Source organism: Bos mutus, chromosome 14, assembly GCF_027580195.1.
Source record: "Bos mutus isolate GX-2022 chromosome 14, NWIPB_WYAK_1.1, whole genome shotgun sequence".
In the NCBI taxonomy this organism is placed as follows: domain Eukaryota; kingdom Metazoa; phylum Chordata; class Mammalia; order Artiodactyla; family Bovidae; genus Bos; species Bos mutus.
Window position 1 is genome coordinate 9,216,954 of NC_091630.1, and position 26,269 is coordinate 9,243,222.

Consider the following 26,269-nt stretch of genomic DNA (forward strand, 5'->3'; position numbering starts at 1 on the left):
TTGAGAAATCTGTATGCAGGTAGGATACAGCGGTTAGAACTGGACATGGAACAACAGACTGGTTCCAAATAGGAAAAGGAGTTTGTCAAGGCTGTACATTGTCACCCTGCTTATTTAGCTTATATGCAGAGTACATCATGAGAAATACTGGACTGGAAGAAACACAAGCTGGAATCAAGATTGCCGGGAGAAATATCAATAACCTCAGATATGCAGATGACACCACCCTTATGGCAGAAAGTGAAGAGGAACTCAAAAGCCTCTTGATGAAAGTGAAAGTGGAGAGTGCAAAAGTTGGCTTAAAGCTCAACATTCAGAAAATGAAGATCATGGCATCTGGTCCCCGGTCCCATCACTTCATGGGAAATAGATGGAGAAACAGTGTCAGACTTTATTTTTCTGGGCTCCAAAATCACTACAGATGGTGACTGCAGCCATGAAATTAAAAGACGCTTACTTCTTGGATGGAAAGTTATGACCAACCTAGATAGCATATTGAAAAGCAGAGGCATTACTTTGTCAACAAAAGTGCGTCTAGTCAAGGCTATGGTTTTTCCTGTGGTCATGTATGGATGTGAGAGTTGGACTGTAAAGAAGGCTGAGCACTGAAGAATTGATGCTTTTGATCTGTGGTGTTGGAGAAGACTCTTGAGAGTCCCTTGGACTGCAAGGAGATCCAACAAGTCCATTCTGAAGGAGATCGGCCCTGGGATTTCTTTGGAAGGAATGATGCTAAAGCTGAAACTCCAGTACTTTGGCCACCTGATGCGAAGAGTTGACTCATTGGAAAAGACTCTGATGCTGGGAGGGATTGGAGGCAGGAGGAGAAGGGGACGACAGAGGATGAGATGGCTGGATGGCATCACTGACTCGATGGACGTGAGTCTGGGTGATCTCCGGGAGTTGGTGATGGACAGGGAGGCCTGGTGTGCTGCGATTCATGGGGTTGCAAAGAGTCAGACATGACTGAGTGACTGAATTGAATACAGGCAATCTTGTGCCAGGTTTTGGGGAAACAAAAATTAATACAACATGATTCTGGCCTTCAAATGCACCATGTAGTGGGAAGTCAGACACGCACATGAAAGTATTGGTTTAGGGAACACAGATCTAGGTCAGGTCCTGGAGGGCTCACCAGCTAAGTAAACTCAAGACAGTGTTCTGATCTAATAAAAGGTGGACTTACATCTAGTAGCTGAAATTGAGCCCTTAATCTTGAACCCTCTAAGTTCAAGTTCCCTGGGCTTGAGTCTACCCAGACTTTGGGGTTCACGAAGGTGGTGGAAACTAGAGAGAAGAGGAGGGATGGGGCGGGGCTTCCACACTGACTCCTCCCCTCCACCGGCTCTTGCTGCTCATCTGACACTTGATAAGGGTGCAAAGAATCGTAATAGTGGAATAACATGGTGGCGGTGGCCTGAAGAGACAGTGGCTGAAAAGGGGGCCCAGGAGTGGCTTACCAGAGATCATAGAGGAGGCAGGAGCAGGGCAGTCAGGGTAGTGACCTGTGCCCAAAGTTCCTAGCTTGGCGAGGCCTTGATGAAACGGTGTGGCCCACTTGGGGTGGCAGGGCTGGCAGGGCCTGGACGATAATGCAGAGGAGCCAGAGCCTTGCAGAGAGTGGGCCATGCAGGCAGCAGGTCGGGCCCATGGCCACAGTGAGCCTGGGGAGCTCGATCCTCCTGGGGGTCCCCCAACCTTGGCTCCAGCCTTCCCCAGACCCTCTTCCAAGGGACGCCTGCAGGGCCTTTGTCATGACCCCCAGGTGTCACGGTGATTGACTTTGGCAGGTGAAAGTTTGCATGCTCAAGGCCGACCAGCAGTGGTACAACCGGGGCTCCAGGCACGTCGTGGAGCAACTGAAGGACATGTCCCTGCTAGTCAAGGCCTGACCAAATGAGATCCCCTGGAGAAGGAAGTTGCAAACCACTTCAGGATTCTTGCTCTGAGAACCACATGAGCACAATGACTCATGATATGAGCCCCCCAGTTCAGTAGGTATCCAGTATGCGACTGAGGAAGAGCAGAGAAACAGCTCCATAAAGAAGGAGGAGACTGGGCTAAAGCAGAAATGTCGCTCAGTTGTGGATATGTCAGGTGGTAAAAGTAAAGTCCAGTGCTGAAAAAGAATAATATCACATAGGAACCAAGAATGTTAGGTCCATGAATCAAGGTAAATTGGACACGGATAAGCAGGAGAAGACAAAAGTGAACATCAGTATTTTAAGAATCAGAGAACTAAAATGGATGGGAATGGGCAACTTTAATTGAGATGACAGTTTATCTACTACTGTGGGCAAGAATCCCATAGAAGAAATGGACTAGCCCTCATAGTCAACAAAAGAGTTCAAAACGCAGTACTTGGGTGCAATTCTCAAAAATGACAGAATGATCTTGGTTCGTTTCCAAGGCAAGGCATTCAACATCACAGTAATCCAAGTCTATGCCCTGACCCCTAATGCTGAAGAAGCTGATTTGACTGGTTCTATGAAACCTACAAGACCTACTAGAATTAACACCAAAAAAGATATCCTTTTCATCATAGGGGATTGGAATGCAAAAGTAGGAAGTCAAGAGATACCTGGAGTAGCAGGCAAGTATGGCCTTAGAGTACACAATGAAGCAGGGTAAAGGCTAACTGTTTTGCCAAGATAATTCACTGGTCATAGCAAACACCCACTTCCAACAACACAAGAAACGACTCTACACATGGATATCACCAGATGGTCAATATGAAAATCAGAATAATTATATTCTTTGCAGCCAAAAATGGAGAAGCTCTATAAGTCAGCAAAAACAAGACCTGGAGCTGTCTGTGGCTCAGATCATCAGCATCCTATTGCAGAATTCAGACTCAAATTTTTTTAAAAAGTAGGGAAAACCACTAGGCCATTCAGGTATGACCCAAATCAAATCTCTTATGATTATACAGTGGAGATGATCTATAGAATCAAAGGAATAGACCTGGTATATAGAATGCCTGAAGAACTGTGGACAGAGGTTTGTAACACTGCATAGGATGCAGTGACCAAAACCATCCCAAGAAAAAGAAATGCAACCAGGCAAAATGGTTGTCTGAGGAGGCCTTATAAATAGAAAAGAAGAGAAGGAAAAGGCAAAGGAGAAAGGGAAAGAAATATCCAACTGAATGCAGAGTGCCAAAGAATAGCAAGGAGAGGTAAGAAAGCCTACTTAAGGGAACACTGCAAAGAAACAGAGGAAAACAATCGAATGGGAAAGGCTAGAGATCTCTTCAAGAAAATTAGAGATAGCAAGCGAACATTTCATGCAGACTTGAGCACATAAATGACAGAAATGGTAAGGGTCTAAAAGAATCCTTTGACTATGTGGATCACCAAAAAAAAAAAAAAGTGGAAAATTCTTGAAGAGATGGGAATACCAGGCCACCTTACCTTCCTCCTAAGAAATCTGTATGCAGGTCAAGAAGCAATAGTTAGAACAGGACATGGTACAATGGACTGGTTCCAAATTGGGAAAGAAGTACATCAAGACTGTATATTGTCACCTGCTTATTTAATCTATGTGCAGAGTACATCATGCAAAATGCCAGGTTGTGCGAAGCACAAGCTGGGATCAAGATTTCTGGGAGAAATATCAATAACTTCAGATATGCAGATGACACCCACCTTATGGCAGAAAGCAAAGAGAAATTAAAGAGCCTCTTGATGAATGTGAAAGAGGAGAGTCAAAAAGCTGGCTTAAAAGTCAATATTCAAAAAACAAAGATCATGGCATCCAGTCCCATCAGTTCATGGGAAATAGATGGGGAAACAATGGAAACAGTAACAGACTTTATTTTCTTGGGTTCCAAAATCACTGCATATGGTGGCTGCAGCCATGAAATTAAAAGAGACTTGCTCCTTGTGAAAAGTTGCTGAAATGATCCATGAATGAAGCAGAGATTCTTGGTCTCCAGAGGAGAGGAATTTGATCCAGGGCCAGAGACGAGGCTTGATCACTCAGCTTTTTGTGTAAAAAAGTTTTATTAAAGTATAAAAGAGATAAGAGAAAGCTACTGATATAGATTCAGAAGGGGACAGAAAGAGTGCCCCTTTGCTAGTTTTTAGCAAGGAGTTGTATATCTGTTAGCAAGCTGCTAATTAGAGAAGGGAAACATCTCAAAACTGAGAGAGTTGCCCCAGGCCCCTCACCCACAACAGGCATTTGAGATAGCATTGGCACAAGGAGAGTCATCCCAGGCAATAAAACAATTGACATGAATCTTGAAGAAAGGCAGATTTTAGAGCAAATACATCGTTCATTAACATAGCTTAAGGAAGACATTTCCATGAGAAAAAATGCTTTGGTTAGCTCAAGGAAGGTTTGAGATAAAATTAAGTTCAGGGGGAACCAGGTGTCACCATGACAACACAGGATTAGCAGAGAAAAGAAAAAAATATGTCTGCCACTTGCAATTTTATTTCCTCCTGCCTCTTGGGGACCTCTGGCTTCCCTACTAAGGCTATTAACACACTCACTTGGAAGTAAAGCTACGATAAACCTAAACAGCTTATTAAGAAGCAGAGACATTATTTTCAGACCAAGATCTGTCTAGTCAAAGCTATAGTTTTTCCAGTACATGTATGGATGTGAGAGTTGGACCATAAATAAGGCTGAGCACCTGAGCACCGAAGAACTGATGCTTCATCTGTGGTGTTGGAGAAGACTCTTGAGAGTCCCTTGGACTGCAAGGAGATCAAACCAGTCAATCCTAAACGAAATCAATCCTGAATATTCATTAGAGGGACTGATGCTGACGCTGAAGCTCCAATACTTTGGCCACCTGATGCAAGGTGCAGACTCATTGGAAAAGACTGTGATGCTGGGAAAAATTGAGGTCAGGAGGAAAATGGGATGACAGAGGATGAAACTGTTGGATGGCATCACCTACTCAATGAACATGAGTTTGAACAGGCTCTGGGAGATGGTGAAGGACTGGAAAGTCTGACGTGCTGCAGTCCGTGGGGTCGCAAAGAGTCAGAGATGACTGAATGACTGAACAACAATAACGGTGGAGCAATAGACTGGTTCAAAATCAAGAAAGGAGTGGGTTAAGCTGTATACTGTCACCTAATTATTTAACTTGTATGTAGAGTACATCACACAAATGCCAGGCTGAATGAATCACAAGCTGGAATGCAGATAGCCAGGAGAAATATCAACAACCTCAGAGATGCAGATGTTACCACCCTAATGGCAGTAAGTAAAGAGGAACTACAGAGACTCTTGTTGAGGATGAAAGAGGAAAGCGAAAAAGCTGGCTTAAAACTCAACATTCAAAAAACTAAGATAATGTCATCCAGCCCCATCGTTTCATAGCAAATGGGCTAAGTCACTTCAGCCGTCTCCAACTCTATGTGACCCTATGGACTCTAGCGTGCTAGATTCCTCTGTCCATGGGATTCTCCAGGCAAGAATACTGGAGTGGGTTGCCATTTCCTCCTCCAGGGGATCTTCCGACCCAGGGTTTGAACCCACGTCTCTTTTGTCTCCTGCGTTCTTAGGCGAGTTTTTAACACTAGCACCACATGATGCGAGCAGTGACAGATCTTATTTTCTTGCATTCCAAAATCACTGTGGAAGGCGACTGTCACCGTGAAATTGAAAGAAGCTTTCTTCTTGAAAGGAAAGCTATGACAAACCTATGTGTGCTCAGTTGTTCAGTTATGTCCAACTCTTTGTAACCCATGGACTGTAGCCCATGGACTGTAGATCCTCTGCCCATGGGGTTTCTCCAAGCAAGAACATTGGAGTGGCCATGCCCTCTTCAGGGGATCTTCCCAACCCAGGGTTCGAACCCAGGTCTCCCACATTGCACGTAGATTCTTTACCATCTGAGACACCAGGGAAGACCATGAAAAACCTAAAGAGCATATTAAAAAGCAGAGACGTCACTTTGCTGATACAGTTCTGTATGGTCAAAGCTATAGTTTTTCAAGTAGTCATGTATGGATGTGATAGTTGGGCCATATAGAAGGCTGAGCACTGAAGAAGTGATGCTTTTGAACTGTGGTGCTGGAGAAAACTCTTGGGAGTTCCTTGGACTGCAAGGAGATCAAACCAGTCAATCCTAAATGAAATCAATTCTGAATATTCATTGTTAGGGCTGATTCTGAAGCTGAAGCTCTGATACCTTCGCCACCTGCTTGGAAGGGTTGACTCACTGAAAAAGACCCTGTGGGTGATAGAAGGGAGGGACAGAGGATGAGATGGTTGGAGGGCATCACCGACTCAGTGCACATGAGTTTGAGTGAACTCATGGAAATAGTGAAGAACAGGGAATTCTGGCACGTGGCAGTCCATGGGGTCACAAAGAGTCAGTCACTGTTTAGTGCCTGAACAACAAGAAGAAGATATTCATAGCAGTCTTCAACTTATATTTGTTTGTTTATTCATCCACTTAAAATAATACAATTGTTGCACAGTGCTAGGTAGTATCTTCAGGCCTGTGTTTTTTTGCTCTCTGCTGCCTTTGCTCTCTATTCAGAATACAGACCATATTTTGATTGATTTACAACCTCAGTCCTAATGATTTACATTATTTACATGTTCTCATATAGGGTTGGATTCCCAAGAAACAGAGCAGTAATTTTAGCACATCAAGTGATGCTTGAAAGAGTGATATTCTGAGGGAGGCAGGATAGGGCAGGATGGGGCAAATCTCTATTAGAAAGTTATCCCAGATGATGTCCAGCTTCAAGCTGATCCGTTGGGTTTCTCTAGGGCATGAATTGCAGCATGATCAAGGGGACAGGTCCTGTGTGCACTAATGTGAGTCAGTTATTGGCAGCAGGCCTACCCTATGCGTCTGTGTATGTATGTGTGTGTGTAAGCATGTGTATGCATCACAGTTACGTTCAGAGAGAACACTCTTGCTTAGATCAGCTTAGATAAGTTCTCTGGAAAAGACAACTAAGCCATTAGCCATCAAAAGCTGGGGGCTAGTTATACTGACCAGAAAAAGGTGATGTTTCCTAGGGGCACTGGGAGCATCCACTGCTCTCACTCCACCACCATTAAAATGTTCCTGTTTATTTATTGGGACTTCCCTCGTGGCCCAGTGCTTAAGACTTCACTTCCCTGGTGGCTCAGACAGTAAAGCGTCTGCCTGCAATGCAGGAGACCCAGGGTCAGTCCCTGGGTCGGGAAGATACCCTGGAGAAGGAAATGGCAACCCACTCCAGTAGTCTTTCCTGGGAAATCCCATGGATAGAGGAGCCTGGTGGGCAACATACAGTCCATGGGGTCGCAAAGAGTCGGACATGACTGAGCGACTTCAGTTTCTTTCTTTCTTTTATTTATTTATTACTTAAGGGTAGTATGAAACGCTGTTCAGCATGTTCATGCAGTTGACTAGTTTTGTGTGGATTTCACAAAACACTTTCACAGCCTTGATTATTGCTGCTGAGTCTCTGCTTTAGGAATACATGCGTTGCATGCATTTAACGGTTTCTAAATGGAATGAGATCAGAATGAAATAAGAATACCCTACAAGCTATTTTAAATAGCAACTAGTAAATAAAAACATCTGGTAGATGATTAAGAGCCACATCCTGAAGCTCAGCAAAGATTGTGGGATGCACCTCTAAGGAGGAGTATATACTCTGGCAGCTTTTTCAGTGATTTTGGTCCAACTGGGAGCTCAGGAAATGTAGGCAAGAGGATGTGGAGTCATTCGGAGCTCAGTGGGATGAGAGGGCACAGAGTATGTCTCCTCCTGTTTTACTGATCTTTATACTGTGTTCTGTTTATACGCTTTGGACGAGTAGTTATGAAAAACCAGATATTACATTCGTTGACTGTGAATGTGACACCAACATCTGCTTGCCTTGGCTTGACGCCTCTGGTAGGAACTATTGGGAATGCTTTAGCCTACACCTTCCCTTTGGAAACAGTATGAACAAAAAGAAAACATCAAAGGCCTGAAACACCTGTGTAACCTCTTCTGTGCCATGAAACATCCACATAAACTGATTTTGAAAATGAAGCCCTCTGTTTTTGCTTTCCTTTGAAGATGCTGAAATGGAGTGATCACCCAGGATCCTGAGGGCCTGTGAAGTTCTTATCTCCTGCCTGGCTATCCTGAGTTATCAGGGAAAAAAATCCCTTAGTGACTCTAAAAACAAGAGCAAACAACAGAACTGTTGAATGTCAAAAAGTATCCTTCTTCCAGCCTCACCATGGCCTCACTTCAAAATGCCAAAGCAAATAAAATGTTTTGGTACCATTTTAGTAATGTGTATTTCAAGCAAACCCCACTGTGCCTTTATGACTTTATTCTCAGTTTTCCAAAATGAGATATAACTTGTTTTAATAGCTTTTAAAACAGAGGGGCAAATGACATACAATGAATGCATTCTGTTTGAAATCAATTTCTTTCATTGTTTTATTAAATGCTCTGAGCTAGAGGATATTATTTTCCCGTTGTATTTTTGCAAAACCGCTCACTCTTAGAGCTCTGTGGCTGTGGGTTCTGGATTGCCATCATTGTTTTTCTCTCCTACTGTCCTGGCTATGAGGACTTAACCTCACCGTTCAGTAGCAGGGTGTCACCACAAGGAAGGTAAAATAAACAGATGATTAAATACCCACATGTAGCAAGGGGGCAATATTGCAATAGCAACTATTGCTACCCATATACCTCAACAGTATGTGCTACAGTAAGGAAAATGGATAGCATGATTATAGTAGCTCCAATTATGTGAATTAGACTGCATACACTCATCAATAAAAACTGTGCTGCAGAGAAACTCTATAAGCCTGGCGCTGAGCCCTTAATGCTACTATATTCTTGGCTAACATTTACCCTCTCACAACTTTTTTCTTCCTCTTATAATACTTCTGTTGGAAAAAATTCAGAGGTGTGTCACCCCACATTTCTAGGGAAGCCAGAGAATCTACACTTGCTATGTTCCTCTGTGTTTTAGTTCCTTTCTCTTCAAACCTCAAATGAAAAACATTAACATGTTCCATTTGACTAATTAAAATCCTTCTTAAGAAAATGGTTTAGCTTTTCAGTTTACTCCAAAACACATTCTCTGCTTTGATATCACCCATAATAGAGAAGCCCTGAGGGAAATGGTTATCAAAAGCTGTTATTTACATAGCAGGTTGCATTTCAGTTCAATTCAGTTCAGTTCAGTTCAGTTGCTCAGTTGTGTCTGACTCTATGCTACTGAATGGACTGCAGCACGCCAGGCCTCCCTATCAACTCCCGGAGTTTACTCAAACTTATGTCCATTGAGTCGGTGATGCCATCCAACCATCTCATCCTCTGTCGTCCCCTTTTCCTCCTGCCTTCAATCTTTCCCAGCATCAAGGTCTTTTCTAATGAGTCAGTTCTTCTCATCAGGTGGCCAAAGTATTGGAGTTTCAGCTTCAGCATCAGTCCTTCCAATGAATATTCAGAACTGATAGCCTTTAGGATGGACTGGTTGGATCTCTTTGCAGTCCAAGGGACTCTCAAGAGTCTTCTCCAACACCACAGTTCAAAAGCATCAATTCTTTGGCGCTCAGCTTTCTTTATAGTCCAACTCTCACATGCATACATGACTACCAGAAAAACCATAGCTTTGACTAGATGAATCTTTGTTGGCAAAGTAATGTCTCTGCTTTTTAATATGCTGTATAGGTTGGTCATAGATAACCTTTCTATGCTCCTTTCTTCCAAGGAGCAAACGTCTTTTAATTTCATGGCTGCAATCACCATCTGCAGTGATTTTGGAGCCCCCCAAAATAAAGTCTGTCATTGTTTTCACTGTTTCCCCATGTATTTGCCATGAAGTGATGGGACCAGATGTGATGACCTTAGTTTCCTGAATGTTGAGCTTTAAGCCAACTTTTTCACTCTCCTGTTTCACTTCTATGCATTTGGGGGCATTAAATATAGGGGGATCTGATACTGCTCCATACGACATCTGGTTGTTTTAAAGAAGAAGGTCATGGATTGCAAAGATATGGAAGATACTAAAAGACATATCATAGCAAAAATTAAATGCTGAGAAAGGGAAAATTGTATTTGTAAGCTAATTAGAACTACTTAAATTTTAAAGTGAAGAAAGTGAAGTCGCTTAGTCGTGTCTGACTCTTTGCGACCCCATGGACTGTAGCCTACCAGGCTCCTCTGTCTATGGGATTTTCCAGGCAAGAGTACTGGAGTGGGTTGCCATTTCCTTCTCCAGGGGACCTTCCTGACCCAGGGATCGAACCCAGGTCTCCTGCATTGCAGACAGATACTTTACCCTCTGAGCCACCATAATGCAATTATTTAAATATGAATCAATCAAAAGCTCATCAATAAAAAAGTAGTTTAAAGCCTAAGTCAATCAAGGTATTAATATGTGAAGAGTAAAAAGAGCCTGAATCTAGTTCAAATATTATCTATGAGGTATTGTCATAATTGGTGCTTCCCAGGTGACTCAGTAGGTAAAGAATTTGCTGAAATGCAGGAAACACAGGAGACCTGATGTTCGATCCTTGGGTCAAGATGATCCCCTTGAGAAGGACAGGGCAGCCCACTCCAGTGCTTTTGCCTGGAGAATCCCATGGACAGAGGAGCCTGGAGGGCTGCAGTCCATGAGTAGTGTAGTAAATAATTACTTTCAGGAGAAAAAAAAGTATGCTTAAAGATTGCCAAGAAATTCACGAAAGAGTGCCAAGAAATTAACAATCTAAATGAACTGTTTATAAAATCAAAGTATAAGGTTAGTATACAATCAAAGTAACAAAGTAGGATTTTGCTTATTTAAAAATAAGTCAAGTCAGTTAAGTTCCACCTGTGCACCTCACTCCACTCCCTCTTGGGTCTTTATGCTCTCATTTCAGCAGTTACCCACTTTCTCACTTTCCACTTCTTATTTTATATCTGTTCTTTCCACACACACTCTGCTCAAGATTTTTCAGTTTAAAATGATTTCCTCTTACCCTGACTTCTCTTTCTTTCTCAAAATCCACTTCTTTCTCTTCTTGCTCGATCTCTTGAAGAGTGAAAGTTGCTCAGTCATGCCTGACTCTTTGGGAACCCATGGACTATACAGTCCGTTGAATTCTCCAGGCCAGAATAGTGGAGTGGGTAGCCGTTTCCTTTTCCAGGGGATCTTCCCAACCCAGGGATTGAACCCAGGTCTCCCACATTGGAGGTGGATTCTTTCCCACCTGAGCCACCAGGGAAGTCCAAGAATACTGTAATGGGTAGCCTATCCCTTCTCCAGTGGATCTTCCCAACCCAGGAATCAAACTGGGGTCTCCTGCATTGCAGGCAGATTCTTCACCAACTGAGCTATCACGGAAGCCCCAGATCTCTTGAAAGGATGGATGATAATCAACTCTAAGATTCTCACTTTTACTATCAGTGCTAAGTAAAAATTGCAGAGAATTAGTTTTTAATAAATCAGCATTCACTTGTGTGAACAAGGCTAAATTGTCTTTGGTTCTGCTTTAGTTAACAATGCAATTATGTTGATTCTTTGAACAGGTAATCCTAAAATAGACTTTTTATATGCCATTGTATGAGGTTTGTTTCCCATAACATTGCCTATTGACCAAAAAGAAACACTAAGGAAAGTATAAGTGTACTAAGAATATAAATGAGAGTAGTGTGGCCTATAAAAATATCAAAAAATAAAAATATATGCCCTGGAGGGAAAGGCTTTAAAAAATTACTGAACTGATTTTGTGTAGACAAGAAAAGCTAAGAGTCAGTGACTAACCACCTGTAATTATGTGAAAGATTATTAATTGGAAGGAGGATGTTGCCAGCTGCTCTCTGCTCTGCTGAGGGTAAAAGGATGAGATTAAATTACAGCCAGAGAGAGTATGCTAGACTTAAGAGAAAAACATTGTAGTTTTGGAAGAGGGTGATATTCTCTGGGCTTCCCTGATGGCTCAGTTGGTAAAGAATCTGCCTGCAATGCAGGAGACCCCGGTTCAATTCCTGGGTCAGGAAGATCTGCTGGAGAAGGGATAGGCTACCCACTCCAGTATCCTTGGGCTTTCCTGCTGGCTCAGCTGGTCAAGAATCCTCCTGCAGTGCGGGAGACCTGGGTTCAATTCCTGGATTGGGAAGATCCCCTGATGAAGGGATGGATTATCAAGGAATGGTGTAAAATCCTCACTATAAAATTGTAAAAAGTTTGAAAATGACCCACTATTCTCTGTCTCAGTTAGTCTAGGTAAATTTTCTGTAAACATAAATATCTGCTAAAGAATTGTTACTAGATTATTCTCTGCTTGTGAAGTATAGCTGAATATATAGCAATGTGGATAAGATGAAAAGATTGCATTTTAGTTTCTGATAAATATTCTCTTTGCCTAGAGCATAGTTTTTTTTTTTTTTTTTTTTTTTTTACCTTTTCTTACCTCAATCCCTTTTGGTTTTTTAGCTGTTAATTTAAATACAAATGCCTCAAGGTAGAAAGATAGATTGATTGATTGACATTTTCTGATCCCTTCTAAGCTTTATTATTCTAATTTTTTCAGTTTTCACAGTGTGATGAGAACATAACAGAAAACCCATGTTCTTTGTCTTTCTAATTATCAGGGGTCTATGAAGATACATGCTTTGGTCCATCATCTCCTACAGAAACACTCATAACACCATGAAGGTTAATATATTGGTACAAAAATGCATGCCTTAGAAAGTAAGCTTATGCGTGTGCTTCTCTCTTTCAGAGATAGTATTGGGTTGAGCAAAAAGTCCCTTCAGTTTTTAAATAAATTAAAAGACTCACTTTACATTTTCACCAAGAAATTTATTGAACAACATATTCACTGTTTTATTTCACTATTTTCTGCCACTTTTCAGGCAACTTTATAACTCCATCTTCCCAAAACTTTTAATCTTTTTGAGCAAAGAACTGCTCCAAGTGTCTTTTACAGCCTTCCAGGGAGTGGAATCTTTTTTCGTTAAGAGAATGTTATAAAGACTAAAACAAATGGAAATTTTAAGGTGCGGTATCTGGTGGATTGCTGTTGCTGCTGTTGTGCAGTCACTAAGTGTTCTCCGACTCTGCAACCCCGTGGATGGCAATATGCCAGGCCTCTGTGTCATTTATTATCTCTGAGTTTTCCCAAATTCACGTCTATGGAGTTGGTGATTCTATCCAACCATCTCACCCTTTGCTGCCCTCTTCTTTTACCTTCAGTCTTTCCCAGCATCAGGGTCTTTTCCAATGAGTCAGTTCTTTGCATCAGGTGGCCAAAGTATTGAAGCTTCAGCTTCAGCATCTGTCCTTCCAATGAGTATTCAGGGTTGATTCCTGGTGAATACGGTGGATGAGTCAGACTCCCCAGCCAAACGATAACAGTTTTTGCTGGTTGTCAAAGAAATGTGGTCTTATGTTATCCTAATGGAATATTATATGTATTAATAAATATATATTAATAATTTACAATGAATTCTGGATGCTTTTTGTCAAGTGATGCCTTCCTTTGGTGTAATTGGGAGCAGTACTTCCTGGAACTAACCATTTGGTTTTCCAGAAGGAGCTCATAATAGAGGACTCCCTTTCTATCTCACCGTATGCACGACATCACCCTCTTTGGATGAAGACTGGACTTTAGTGTGGTTGGTGGTGGTTCATTTCACCTACCCCACAACCTCTTCCTTTCCAAGTTATTGTACAGTATTAACTTTTCATCACCCATCACAATTTGTTTTAAAATCAGAATGTTTTCATTATGCTTAAGTAAAGAATCACATGTGGAAATGTGGTCAGGAAGGTGGAACCTTAACTTAGGTGGACCTAAACATTAAAGTGATTAACATAACCAACCTAGTTCAAATAATTTTCAACACTTGATTTGGCTATTTTCAGTATGTCGGTTATCTCCCACATGGTATAGTGTTGATTATTTTCAATTAACGTCTCCATTTGATCTATCAACTTCAACTGGTCTACCAGATTATGGAGCACGGTCCAATAAGACACCTCCAGCACAAAACTTTGCAAACCACTTTTGACACATTAGATCAGTCACTGTACCTTCTCCATACACTGTAGAACTTTTTTTTTTTTTTTTGCATTTCAGTTGTGTTTTTACCTTTCTTGAAATAATAGAGCATGACAGGCTGAAAATATTACTTCTTTTCTTCCGTGCTCAATATTAAAATGGCTACACAAAAATGCACCAATTTTGATGTTTTCTTTTTTTAAATGCACACAGATATGACAACCGTCACAGTAACATTGTTTGGAATGACATTAAAGACAACTAAGTGGTCCTAGAGCCATGTTATGGAAAAAAGACCCCTGGGTCAGGAAGATTCCCTAGAGAAGGAAATGGCAACCCATTATTCTTCCCTCCGAAGACCTCATGGACAGAGAAACCTGGTGGACTAGAGTCCATGGGGTCACAAGAATTGGACACAACTTAGTGACTAAATCACTACTGCAGAAGAACACAAAAAAGTTTCAAATGGAGTATACAGCTTGTGCAAAGGCCCTGAGGTAGGAGGGATTTATGAAATAAAAGACTACTGTAAGGAGAGTAATAAGATGAAATGAGATAAAAAGGCTGGGATTAAATTGTGCAGAAAAATAGTGACTAATAGATGCAGAATGTTATGGATACTATTTTAATACTAATGAACTTAGACATTCAAAATGCTAAGAAATTTGGAAAACTCAGCAATGGCCACAGGAATGGAAAAAGTCAATTTTCATTCCAATCCCAAAGAAAGGCAATGCCAAAATATGTTCAGACTACTGCACAATTAAACTCATTTTCCCATGCTAGCAAAGTACTGCTCAGAATTCTCCAAGCTAGGCTTCAATAGCACACTAACCGAGAACTTTCAAGTGTTCAAGCTGGATTTAGAAAAGGCAGAGGAACTAGAGATCAAATTGCCAACATCTGCTGGATCATCAAAAAAGCAAGAGAGTTCCAGAAAAACATCTACTTCTGCTTCACTGACTACACTAAAGCCTTTGACTGTGTTCAGTTTGGTTTCGGAGAAGGCAATGGCAACCCACTCCAGTACTCTTGCCTGGAAAAGTCCATGGATGGAGGAGGGTAGGCTGCAGTCCATGGGGTCACTGAGAGTCAGACACGACTGAGCGACTTCACTTTCACTTTTCACTTGCATGTGTTGGAGAAGGAAATGGCAACCCACTCCAGTGTTCTTGCCTGGAGAATCCCAGGGATGGGGGAGCCTGGTGGGCTGCCATCTATGGGTTCGCACAGAGTCAGACATGACTGAAGCGACTTAGCAGCAGCAGCAGCAGTTCAGTTTAGTTGCTCAGTGTGTCTGACTCTTTGCAACCCCGTGGACTACAGCACTCCAGGCCTCCCTGTCCATCACCAACTCCCAGAGTCTACCCAAATTCATGTACATTAAGTTGGTGATGCCATCCAACCATCTCATCCTCTGTCGTCCCCTTTTCCGCCTACTCTCAATCTTTCCCAGCATCAGGGTCTTTTCAAATGAGTCAGCTCCTCGAATCAGATGGCCAAAGTATTGGAGTTTCAGCTTCAGGATCAGTCCTTCCAATGAATACCTGGGACTGATCTTTAGGATGGACTGGTTGGATCTCCTTGCAGTCCACAGGGCTCTCAAGAGTCTTCTCCAACACCACAGTTCAAAAGCATCAATTCTTTGGCACTCAGCTTTCTTTACAGTCTAACTCTCACATCCACACATGACTACTGGAAAAACCATAGCCTTGACAAGATGGACCTTTATCGACAAAGTAATGTCTCTGTTTTTTAATATAGTGTCTAGGTTGGTCATAACTTTCCTTCCAAGGAGTAAGCATCTTTTCATATCCTGGCTGTAGTCACTATCTGTGTAGATCACAACAAACTATGGAAAATTCTTGAAGAGCTAGGAATACCACACCATCTTATCTGCCTCCTGAGAAACCTATAATGCAGGTCAATAAGCAACAGTTAGAACTGTACATGGAACAATGGACTGGTTCAAAATTGGGAAAAGAGTATGTTAAGCCTGTATATTGTTACCCTGTTTATGTAACTTATATGCAGAGTACATCATGGGAAATTCTGGGCTGGATGAAGCACAAGCTGGGATCAAGATTGCTGGGAGACATATCAATAACCTCAAATATGCAGATGATACCACCCTAATGGCAGAAAGTGAAGAGGAACTAAAGAGCCTCTTTATGAAGCTGAAAGAGGAGAGTGAAAAAGCTAGGTTAAAACTCTACATTCAGAAAACTAAGATCATGGCATCAGGTCCCATCACTTCATGGCAAACAGATGGGGAAACAGTGAGAGATTTTATTTTCTTGGGCTCCAAAATCACTGCAGATGGTGACTGCAACCATGAAATGAAAAGATACTTGTTCCTTGGTAGAAAAGCTATGACAAACCTAGACAGCATATTAAAAACAGATACATTGCTTTTCCAACAAGGTCCATCTAGTCAAAGTTATAATTTTTCCAGTAGTCATGTATGGATGTGATGGTTGGACCATAAAGAAGGCTGAGCACCAAAGAATTGATGGTTTTGAACTGTGGTGTTGGAGATGATTTCTGAGAGTCCCTTGGACTGCAAGGAGATCAAATCAGTCAATCCTAAAGGAAATCAACCCTGAATATTCATTGGAAGGACTGACGCTGAAACTGAAGCTCCAATTTTTTGGCCACCAGATGGGAAGAGCTGACTCATTAGAAAAGATCCTGATGCTGGGAGAGATTGAAGGCAGGAGGAAAAGGGGACGACAGAGGATGAGATGGTTGGATGGCATCACTGACTCAATATACATGAATTTGAACAAGCTGCAGGTGATGGTGAAGGACAGGGTAGTCTGGCTTGCTGTACTCCATGAGGTTGCAAAGAGTCGGAGTTGACTGAGCAACTGAACAACAATGAACATAGGGAAGCTATTGAAGGGTTTTCAGTGTGAGAGTGAAATAATGAAAACTGTATTTGAAAACCATCACTATGGCTACAGTATAAAGAATGGATTTACTTGGATCAAGATTCCAGCAGGAAATCAGTGAGAAGGCTATTGCAGTAGTATAGTTGAAGACGGTGAATTGACGAGAGTGTTAACATGAAAACAGAGAGAAGTGGAAAATTTTAAAAGCATTTAGAAGGTAAATATTTTAAAAGTAAACAAGAGATACTTAGAAATACTTTATTTGGACTATAAATTGGGGGTGTGGGAAAGGAAACTACTGCAAATGACTTCCAGTATCACAGGAAACAATAAAAAAGAACTGTTTTCAGTCAGGGCTTGCAGACTTTTTTAAAAAATAAGGGTACAGATAGTAAATGTTTTGGGATTTAGGGGACATGTAAGTTCTGTCACAATTATTTGCCTTTGCTGGAAAAGAGCTCAGTCATAGACAATGTGTAAATGAATGGGTTTGGCTGTGTTCCAATAAAACTTTATTTACAAAAACAGATAGGGGACCATATTTGGCCCTGGGGCATAATTTATCTACCCATTTTAGATGATGAACAGTCTGCTTACACAAACTGTTTACATTAATGTCCTTGGATAATAAAAAAGAAATTTAAATTGTGTTAAGTGTTTTCCAGTGAATGAAAGTCATGAATATTCGAAATACTTTGAGAGAATCTAGAGAAAATTACTGAAGGCAATTTTGATGCTTAAAGGCTTCCTTGGGCTTCCTTGATAGTGCAATTGGTAAAGAGTCCACCTGCAATGCAGGAGACCCCGGTTGGATTCCTGGGTGGGGAAGACCTGCTGGAGAAGGGATAGGCTACCCACTCCAGTATTCTTGGGTTTCTTTCCTGACTTAGCTAGTAAAGAATCCACCTGTAATGTGGGAGACCCAAGCTCAATCCCTGAGATGGGAAGATCCCCTGGAGAAAGGAGAGTCTACCCACTCCAGTATTCTGGCCTGGAGAATTCCATGGACTGTATAGTCCATGGGGTCACAAAGAATCAGACATGACTGAACTACTTCCACTTCCCATCAAACCAGATATGGAATACATTTCATCCTGATAACACAGGATGAAATAGAAGTTTCAACATTAATATTGTTAGCTTCAAAATGGTCAGATTTAAGGAGACTTGAGTTACATCTCTGGTCTGGAAGATCCCCTGGAGAAGGGAAAGGCAACTCACTCCAGTGTTCTTGCCTGGAGAATCTCATGGACAAAGGAGTCTGGCAGGCTACAGCCCATGGGGTTGCAAAGAGTCAGACATGGCTGAGAGACTTCACTTTTGCTTTCTCTTTTTGAGTTACATTCATCTCATTACAAAGAACTGAGGCAGCAACAGGTATTTGCATTATGATATCTCTCTATATATCACTATTATATCATCTTGCTAGTGAACGACATTTCTCTGAGTTGTAATAACTATAGAAAGAAAAGGGTATCTCATCCCAGAATTTGTGATAACCTCTCTAAAGCTTGTATTCTTGGCAACAAGTGTTTGGGTAGATGAAGACAGGTAAGACCAAGTACAATTATGCAAACTCCAAGAAGGCTTTGACAGAAATATCCTTTTATTCAGAAGAATTTTCTTAGCAGTTCTACAGAATGAAAATGGAAAATTTATTCAGTAGAAAAAGTTGTCTTGAAATTGCATATTTGTATTACAAGCAGTGTTAAGCAGCTTTAGATTCTGTGTCCAGATTTCAAAACAGATATACAACCAAATTCTTCTGCTACTTGGACCATGAAATCTTAGGAAGCCTGAAAATCATGGAGTTCAGTTCAATGACAACATAATTTTATCTTTACAAAGATAGTTTCTAGAAATTATATGAATATTCCTTCATTTAATATCTAACCTAATAATACATAAGGGCTTCCCTGATAGCTCAGTTGGTAAAGAATCCACCTGCAATGTAGGAGACCTGGGTTTGATCCCTGGGTTGGGAAGATCCCCTGGAGAAGGGAAAGGCTACCCACTCCAGTATTCTGGCCTGGAGAATTCCACAGACTGTACAGTCTATGGGGTGGCAAAGAGTCGGACACAACTGAACGACTTTCACTAGCACTTCATTAGCACTAATAATACATAAACACAAGTTATGTACAGAACTTTCTGTACCTTTATGTACGGAAAGATATGTTAGGTAAATTGACGTCAGATCAATTAGAAAGCTATTTTGCAAAGAGTTCTTTAGTTTTATGAGCTGAGAAAGCAGAATTTTAAAGAATCTCTATTTACTTAATTTTTATTGGAGCACAGTTGATGTACAATGCTGTGTTAGTTTCTGCAGTACAGCAGAGTGACTCAGTTATACATGCATATATTTGTTGTTGTTCAGTCACCCAGTTATGTCCGACTCTTTGCAACCCCATGGACTGCAGCACGCCAGGCCTCCCTGTCCCTCACCATCTCCTGGAGTTTGCCCAAGTTCATGTTCATTGCATTGGTGATGCCATTCAGCCATCTCATCCTCTGACATATACCTGCTCTTTTTTAGATTCTTTTCTCATATAGGTCATTACAGAGTATTGAACAGAGTTCTCTGTGTTATACAGTAGGGTCTGATTAGTTATCTATTTTATAACAGATGTTTTAAAATTTTTCATTCATTTAAGCACTATACTCAGAATCAATGCATTGTCTTAGCAAATTATCTCCTAGAGAGCAGGCATGGAAACATTATTTTTTTTTTAATTGAGGTATATTTGACTTACAGTATAATGTTAGTTTTGGGCGATTCTATAGTTTTATAGATTATAATCTAAGGGAGCTGACCTAACAGGTGTTTTCCTCTTTGTATGATTTCTGAGATTATGAAATTTGCATTAAATTGTGGGTCATAGGCATCTCTTTTGGAACCAGCTAAGCAGATAAGCAGAAAAGGTTTTCTGATACTCCAGTGCTACGTGGTAAAGCCAGAATTTAAAACAACAAGAAACAAACAAAGAAAAATCCATGCACGTGCTAACTATTTAAAACCATGTGAACTAGGCTAATGTGCTTTTCCTACTGTGTGTGTGTGTTGGTTGCTCAGTCATATCCAACTCTTTGTGACCCTAGACTGTCGCCCACCAGGCTCCTCTGTCCGTGAGCCTCCAGGGAAGCCTTTTCCTACTAAGTCATTACAAAAATATTGTTTATGCTTTTCACAGTAGCAGCAGCAGGCCTATCGCCCAGAAGTGAAGACAGAGATGAAGCAAGAAGCACCCACCAGCTTCCTCCCACCCGAAGCATCTCAACACAAACCAGACAGCAATTCCAGAGTCGCAAGAGGCCTTATGAAGAAAACCGGGGACGAGGGTACTTTGAGCACCGAGAGGATAGGAGGGGGCGATCTCCTCAGCCTCCGGCTGAAGAGGATGAAGATGACTTTGATGACACCCTTGTGGCCATTGACACATACAACTGCGACCTCCACTTCAAGGTGGCCTGAGACCGGAGTAGTGGCTACCCGCTCACGATTGAAGGCTTTGCATACCTGTGGTCAGAAGCCCGTGCCAGCTATGGGGTCAGAAGGGGCCGTGTGTGCTTTGAGATGAAGATCAATGAGGAAATCTCTGTGAAGCACCTTCCGTCTACAGAGCCCGACCCACACGTGGTCCGCATTGGTTGGTCCCTGGACTCTTGCAGCACTCAGCTAAGCAAAGAGCCTTTCTCCTGTGGCCACTGAGGCACCGGGAAGAAGTCCACCAATAGCCGCTTTGAAAACTATGGAGACAGGTTTGCAGAGAATGACGTAATTGGCTGCTTTGCGTGGCTCAGAGGACAAAGCGTCTGCCTGCAATGCACGAGACCCGGGTTTGATCCCTGAGTTGGGAAGATACCCTGGAGAAGGAAATGGCAACCCACTCCAGTATTTTTGCCTAGAGAATCCCATGGACAGAGGAGCCTAACGGGCTACAGTCCACGGGGTCACAAAGAGTCGGACACCACTGAGCGACTTCACACACACACACACGTTCAAAGGCAGACCTAATCCTTAACTCCAAACTTTTCACTTTTTTTGTCCTGGCTAAAAAGTATAGATCAATTAATTTTTTGTTTGCTTACATGCATCTTCCCTGTAGCTCAGACAGTAAAGAATCTGCCTGCAATGCAGGAGACCTGTGTTCGATCCCTGAGTTGGAAAGATCCTCTGGAGAAGGGAATGGCAAACCACTCCAGTGTTCTTGCCTGGAGAATCCCATGGACGGAGGAGCCTGGCAGGCTACAGTCCAAGGGATTGCAGAGTCAGACACGACTGAGTGACTAACACTACTACTACTTACTATTTCAATAGCAAAGTTGGTACTTTCTGGGTACATATTACAAAACTACATGAGGGGAGGGGACAAAAAGTCTTTACATGTACGACAAACTCTGCTCTTAAAGAAATTAATGAAGGAAGTGGAGTATAAATTAAGAATTAATAATAAATGAGAATTTATGGTAAATAATAAATGAATATTCAGTTGCTGCTAAGTCACTTCAGTCATGTCCGACTCTGTGTGACCCCATAGACGGCAGCCCACCAGGCTCCCCCATCCCTGGGATTCTCCAGAATATTCAGTTAGAGAAGCTTAAAATATTCAAGGAAAATGGTTGTGGAATTTCCTGGAAACTCCTCATAGAAGGTAGAAAGTTGGCCTCAAAAAGTTTGAAAGACAGATGGGATTAAGAGAGCTAGTCAAGGGGGCAGATATGTCATGTGGGATGCATAATGGAAGTCATGCTGAGTCTGGAATACACAGGACAGGCTTGGGAGACTTACGAAGAAACCAACATGGACAGGGCAGGGTTTATTTGAAAATCGGGCAATGGCACCCCACTCCAGTACTCTTGCCTGGAAAATCCCATGGACGGAGGAGCCTGGTGGGCTGCAGCCCATGGGGTTGCTGAGAGTCGGACACGACTGAGCGACTTCACTTTCACTTTCATGCATTGGAGAAGGAAATGGCAACTCACTCTGGTGTTTTTACCTGCAGAAACCCAGGGACGGGGAAGCCTGGTGGGCTGTCGTCTATGGGGTCGCACAGAGTCGGACACGACTGAAGCGACTTAGTAGCAGCAGTAGCAAAGAGAGCTGAAGAGGTCCAGTGACTCATCAGCACATGGATTTGGACCCATTGCATGGCCGCATCTTAGAACTAAGTGATGGGCAGGTTGTTGCTTCTTAGTTGCCAAGTCGTGTCTGACTCTTTCGGGACCCCATGGCCTGTAGCCCACCAGACTCCTCTGTCCATGGGATTTCCCAGATAAGAAAACTGGAATGAGTTGCCATTTCTTTCTTCAGGGGATTTTCCTCACCCAGGGATCAAGCCCTCGCCCCCTACATTGGCAGGTTTATTCTTTACCCCTGAGCCACCAATGGGCAGAAGGAGTCAATAAAATAAAAACAGAAAAATTAAAAGAAAATACTTCCACATAATCTTTGAGTGAGAAGAGTTATTTAGAAGTAGGAAAGATTTTTCCAATTAAGCACCAATTGGAGAAGAGAAAATCAAAATTTTGATGATTAGTTGGTCAATGGAGATGGTAGGAAGAGTAATCTCCATAGACTGTTGGTGATAGAAACTGGATTGAAATAAATTTAGGATGGATGAAGCCTGACTAAACTAATGATAATAGTGCAATTCTGGAAGCTGTATTTTCTAGATGAAGTAAATCACTTGGCACACTTTATTTTTTTATTTCCTTTCCCTTCCAACGTTCCATTTAAGTTACTTGAAAGGTGCTTAAAAGAGTACATTTATAGCAGTGCTGCAAAATATTAAAACATGACTCCAATTCTTATTTAGAAGAAAAGTTATAGGGGTTAATAAATTGATTGATGTTCACAGAAAAAAAATAAGTTAAAGTGTTTATTGAAATTTTAATGGTCATCTTATTAGGTGTCTATACCTGCATCCATATCTGTTAATATAGATCACTGAGTATCATTCTCAGACAAATAGAATTTAAAGTATATGTGGGAAAATAGGTGAATTGGGCTGACACAACTTTGGAGGAAACATAACCTAGTTCCTTAAACTAATCAATGTATTCCTTTGCTTACCAAGTCCCAGAAAACAGAGACCACCAGAGAGCTAAGGAAGACCATATGAAAGAGGGAACTAAAGACAAATATTTCTAGGAAATAGATGTACAGAAAAGAAAGATATCTTTAAAATTTTAGTTATTTCAGAGAGAGTCAAAAAGACATTGAATTCATAAAGTGAAACAAAATTCAAGTAAAAATAGCAATCAGAAGAGAGTAAAGGATTCCTGAAAATTAAACGTATTTGCTAAAATTTTTAAAAATTAATAAAAGAACTGAGTAAGTGAATGGACATTGCTAAAGAATGTAAACTAAAGTATTTTAGTTATAAAATAAATAAGACATGGAATGAAATATACAGTAAAAGGAATGTGGTCAACCATAGTGTAATAACTTTGCATGGGGACAGATGGTTACTAGTCTTACAGTGAACATTTCAGAATATATGCAAATGTCAAGTCACTACTATGATTTGATATTTGAAATGAAGATAATGTGCATCACTATATTTCAATAAAAAAGGAACTCCTCTTGAGTGAAATAAAAACAGGAAAATATATTCTTTTTAATGGCTGAGTAATACTCCCTTGTGTATATGTACCACTGCTTTCTTATCCATTCATCTGCTGATGGACATCTAGGTTGCTTCCATGTCCTGGCTATTATAAACAGTGCCTCGATGAACATTGGGGTACACGTGTCTCTTTCCCTTCTGGTTTCCTCAGTGTGTATGCCCAGCAGTGGGATTGCTGGATCATAAGGCAGTTCTATTTCCAGTTTTTTAAGGAATCTCCACACTGTTCTCCATAGTGGCTGTATTAGTTTGCATTCCCACCAACAGTGTAAGAGGGTTCCCTTTTCTCCACACCCCCTCCAGCATTTATTGCTTGTAGACTTTTGGATCGCAGCCATTCTGACTGGCGTGAAATGGTACCTCATAGTGGTTTTGATTTGCATTTCTCTGATAATGAGTGATGTTGAGCATCTTTTCATGTGTTTGTTAGCCATCTGTATGTCTTCTTTGGAGAAATGTCTCTTTAGTTCTTTGGCCCATTTTTTGATTGGGTCATTTATTTTTCTGGAGTTGAGCTGTAGGAGTTGCTTGTATATTTTTGAGATTAGTTGTTTGTCAGTTGCTTCATTTGCTATTATTTTCTCCCATTCTGAAGGCTGTCTTTTCACCTTGCTAATAGTTTCCTTTGTTGTGCAGAAGCTTTTAAGTTTAATTAGGTCCCATTTGTTTATTTTTGCTTTTATTTCCAATATTCTGGGAGGTGGGTCATAGAGGATCCTGCTGTGATGTATGTCGGACAGTGTTTTGCCTATGTTCTCCTCTAGGATACATTTGAATCAGTTCTAATGAGGTGGATGAAACTGGAGCCTATTATACAGAGTGAAGTAAGCCAGAAAGAAAAATACCAATAGAGTATACTAACGCATCTATATGGAATTTAGAAAGATGGTAACAATAACCCTGTATACGAGACAGCAAAAGAGACACTGATGTATAGAACAGTCTTTTGGACTCTGTGGGAGAGGGAGAGAGTGGGATGATTTGGGAGAATGGCATTGAAACATGTGTACTATCATGTATGAAACGAGTCACCAGTCCAGGTTCGATGCACGTTAGTGGATGCTTGGGGCTGGTGCATTGGGACGACCCAGAGGGAGGGTATGGAGAGGGAGGAGGGAGGAGGGTTCAGGATGGGGAACACATGTATACCTGTGGCAGATTCATTTCAATATTTGGCAAAACCAATACAATATTGTAAAGTTTAAAAATAAAATAAATAATAAAAAATAAATAAATAAAAAAATAAAACTTCCCACAAAGAAAAAAAAAAAAAAAAATAAAAACAGGAAAATATTTCAGCACATATGTCAGGTAAAATAAATTAAAACTATGAAGAAAAACTTTTAGGAGATATTGAGGGCAGTTCCAGGGTGTCTAATAATTTCTGATCTAGGAGAGAAGAGGAATGAGAAATATAAACAATCGAGAAATAGTTTTTTTAAAAGGATGAGGTTGAAATTAGGAGTCTTCATATTGAAAAGATAACTGAGTATCTAGTAGTAAAATGAAACAAAGAAAATTCACTCACTCATTCTTTATCAAATATTTTATTCAATATTTTATTATATGTTAGATATGTTAGAGATATAACCATAAAGCAAAAAGGCCAAATTCAGCTTTTAAGGGTCATCTACCCTAAAGAAAAGAGATAGAATTAGTGAATTAACAAATATAGCCAAAATTAAAAACCAATAAACTCTCTGAAGAAAGTCATATGGAAAGTGAGGTGATAACTGTACAAAGCCACTTTACACAGGATGTCAGCAAAGGTGTCTCTGAGGAAGCAATATTTGCTATAAGATCTGAATGGCAAGAAAGTGCCAGCCATGAACATTCTGAGAGAAGAGCGTGCCCAGCAGAAGGAAGATCTTTAAATGTCCCGGAGAATTTTCCAAATGCCAAGGCTTAAGAAAAAAAAGGAACCTATCAGCAACCTTGGAGTGGGAATAACACTGGAATCAGAACTCTTGTCTATAAAACTATGCTGCTGCTGCTGCGTCGCTTCAGTCATATCCGACTCTGTGTGACCCTGTAGACAGTAGCCCACCAGGCTCCCCCATCCCTGGGATTCTCCAGGCAAGAATTAGGCTAGTAAAAGAAAAAAAAAAAAATTGCATCTAGGATTTTATAAAAGGTCAAACTGTCATTCAAGTATTTTTCAGACATGCAAGGACATAGATCTCATTCTGGGAGTAAAAAAAACAAACTTGAGTATGTATTCCAACAAAATGAGAAAAGTATGACATGGGGTATAGAATCAGTCAAATAAATCAACACAGCTTGCTATGTCTAAATAATTATTGATAGTGTAGCTTTGAAGTTTAGTTCAATGTTTGATTGTTCTGACTATAGCTACAGAAAAAAAAAACACCCCAAACTTTAGTGGTATAAAACAGCAATAATCATTTATTATTAATTTATATAACAGTTATCAGATTGACTCAGCTCAGCTTCTCATTTAGGGTCTCTAATATGGTTGCAGTCAGGTGATTAATGGAGGTGAAAGTGAAGTCACTCAGTCGTGTCCAACTCTTTGCGACCCCGTGGACTGTAGCCCACCAGGCTCCTCCATCCATGGGATTCTCCAGGCAAGAATACTGGAGTGGGTTGCCATTTCCTTCTCCAGGGGATCTTCCCGACCCAGGGATCGAACCCAGGTCTTCCACATTGCAGACAGACGCTTTAACTTCTGGGCCACCAGGGAAGCAGTCATGTGATTAATGGAGGTAGAGGCATCTAAATGGCTTCTTCACTCATCTTAAGGACTTGGCGCTG

General features: G+C 41.1%; 1 pseudogene; it reads left to right on the top strand.

Annotated features, from left to right (window-relative positions):
- Positions 1 to 1,305: 1,305 nt before the first annotated feature.
- LOC102277537 (heterogeneous nuclear ribonucleoprotein U-like protein 1 pseudogene) lies at positions 1,306 to 20,715 on the top strand (annotated as a pseudogene).
- Positions 20,716 to 26,269: the final 5,554 nt, after the last annotated feature.